General features: G+C 53.1%; 1 long non-coding RNA gene across 1 annotated transcript; it reads left to right on the top strand.

Moving 5' to 3' along the window:
- Positions 1-471: 471 nt before the first annotated feature.
- LOC121490561 lies at positions 472-2,447 on the top strand. The gene is made up of 3 exons (XR_005987713.1): positions 472-506; positions 1,551-1,636; positions 1,988-2,447. It is a non-coding gene; the product is annotated as an uncharacterized LOC121490561 (long non-coding RNA).
- The last annotated feature ends 416 nt before the right edge of the window (positions 2,448-2,863 follow it).

The raw sequence follows: 2,863 nt of genomic DNA, 5'->3' as shown, positions 1-2,863 counted from the left end.
TTGCCATATTTTTAAATGCCTTTATGTACATATTGTCCTTCCTTCTTAGACTCTAAGCTTCATGAGGGCAGGCACCGTCCCCAGAGCAGGGAAAGCCACTGAAGGATTTTAAGCTGGGGAGTAAGATAACCTCATTTACAGTTTTTTAAAGTTCATTTATTTATAATCTCTACACCAAACGTGGGGCATAAACTCACAACCCTGAAATCAAGAGTCGCATGCTCTACCAACTGAGCCAGCCTGGCGCCTCCACCACATTTACATTTTTAAATGATTTCAGTTGTGCAGAGAGAAGACTGGAAAAAAAATTTTAATGCTAAAAAAGGTTTAAAAACTCATGACCTAGTGTATCCCTTTCATTCCACAGATGAGAAAACTAAGGCTCAGAGATGGCTGGGGGTGGGGGGCTGGGCAGGGAGGGGACGCCACTCTGGAGACTTTCTAATTTCTGGCTTTCTACAGCAGCCCTGGAAAAAGAGACCACCCAGGACACTGTCCTCCCTAAGGTATGACCTGTGCCAGTAGGGCTGTAAAAAATGTAAATATCATCTCTCACCAAAGCAGACCTAAATCCCTGTGGGCTATGAGGCTCGGAGCAGCTGGTTTCTGGATGTTATGTCCCTCCACCTCTCAGGGCGGGCCTGGAGGGTCCACTGGGTGGACATGGCCAGGACCTTACACAGCACAGCCCTATGAGCCCAGAACTGCTGCAGGGGCCGGGGCTGGGCCATGGGAGGGCTCCAGGCAGGCATCACCACTGCCGTTCAAGGGGCTGGTCACACCAGGGCTACAAGCAGAGGCCCCCAGAGACCTGCCTTCAAACCCCATCCCACTGCCACTCCCTAGCTGCATAATCCTGAGCAGACCTCTGAGCCCCCGTCTCCGCATCCATGAAATGGGGATGATGGTCCAGTTCCTGCTGCACAAGACCCCCGTGAGGGTCAAAAATGATGCCACGTGTGAAGTGTCTAGGAGAAGGCCTGGTTCAGGGTCCCCCAGATGAAACTGTGCAGACTGAGCGGAGTAGTAGCCACCGGAGCCGCCTGGTTCAAAGCCCAGCTGACTGCCGCCAGCTGTGAGACGGTGAGCCAGCTGCTACCGCTCTCTGTGCCTTGATGTCCTCATCTCTAAGATACCGGGCCTACGTCCTAGCGCTGTCACGAAGCTTAAGTGAGTCAACCCATGTAGTGAGAACAGAAGCTGGCACAGAGGAGCACAGTGGACCCTCCAGGCCCTAGGGAGGGGAGTGGGGGGATGGGCAAAGCGCGTGAAGGGGAGTGGGAGGTAGAGGCTTCCAGTTAGGGAACGAATAGATCACAGTATAAAAGGGAATACGGTGTTTTGCGGTGACACAACTACACTTGTGAGCACAGTGTAACGTACAGAGATGTCAGACCACTATATTGCACACCTGAAACTAGTGCAGCATGTGGAGCAACTAGACTTCTAAGTGAATGATGAATCCATACATACATATACACACATACACAAGTGCAATGTAACAGTTTGTTATTGAATCTCTTGGGGTTTTTTTCACACCTAAACAATAGGCACCAAATCTGGGGCGGCGACGCGTGGTGTCAAGAAGGCCACCATTCTGCCTCTACCAAACTCCCCCAACCACACAAGCCTTAAGGTAAGAGCGGTGACTGCCTTCCCTCAGAAATTCTAGATAGATCTGCCTTGTGTAAACTGGCAGGCGCTAGCCACGTGTGACTACCTAAATTTAATTTCTGTCAAACAAAATGTAACACTCACTTCCTCAGTCGACTAGCCACATTTTAAGTGCTCACAGCCACAGGCACTGAACAGCATGGCTATTCTAGAATGTTCTATGAAATACAAATAGCTAGCATCCAACCCTTGAAGGGTTGTCCTTTTCCAAAGGCAGTCCTGGAACATACCCACAATGCCCTTGATGGCTCTCCCTCCCTCCCTGAGCCGAGAGGGTCTGAAATAATTCTAAAACCACCGCTCTGTCCAGTAGACTACCAGTGCCAGTGGAGGAGGAATGAAGGGGCCACTCACTGCATGGTGGCACCTCACAACCCTGCCTGGCAGCCGGGGACCTGCCTCCTCTCAGACACCCCAGGGACATGGACCCCTCTCGTCGTTCCTGTCTGCACAGCTGTGGCACCACATCCACCCACTGATGCCAGAACCTGGTGTCCTCCTGGGGTCTTTCTCTAGTTCCCTCCACCCCTTCCCTCACAGGCGGCCTGACCCTAGTAACTGCTTTCTAACCATGTGCAGGCACTGCCTCCTCTCGCGCGTCTCTACTGCCTCAGCAGCTCACGTTCCCCATCTCACCCGGACAGTGATGACCAGGAGCCCTCAGCTGGTCCTCCTCCTAGCCACCCATCTGTCATTCAGAGCCAGCTTCTCAAACACTCAGGCAGGGCCACCTGGGTGGCTCAGTTGGTTAAGCATCTGACTCTCGGTTTTGGCTCAGGTCACGATCTCAGGGTCATGGGACTGAGCCCCACATTGGCCTCCACGCTCAGCGCAGAGTCCGCTTGGGGTTCTCTCCCTCTCTCTCTGCTCCTCCCCCACTCCCTCTCTCTTTCTCTACAATACATAAATCTTTAAAAATAAAATAAAACTCTTAGGCAATAGTGCCCCTTCTGTCCTAAGTCCCTGAAGAGCGCCCTCACCCCCGGTTCAGATCCAAGCCTCCAAACATGCTCCGTGAGGCTCTGCCTCAACACCGGCTGCCCCTCCCCTGCGCTGCAGTGCTGACAGCTGATGATGCCCCTGCCTGGAACGCACCTGCAATGTCCCTGCTGCTTCCTCTGCCTCCGCAGTCTCCACCTCCAGGCCTGGCCCCTCCACTGATCCCCACCAGCTCGAGGTGCTTGTCCAC

This window comes from Vulpes lagopus, chromosome 5 (assembly GCF_018345385.1).
Source record: "Vulpes lagopus strain Blue_001 chromosome 5, ASM1834538v1, whole genome shotgun sequence".
In the NCBI taxonomy this organism is placed as follows: domain Eukaryota; kingdom Metazoa; phylum Chordata; class Mammalia; order Carnivora; family Canidae; genus Vulpes; species Vulpes lagopus.
Note: the sequence above shows the minus strand (reverse complement) of the source record. Positions and strands in the feature narration are given on the sequence as shown.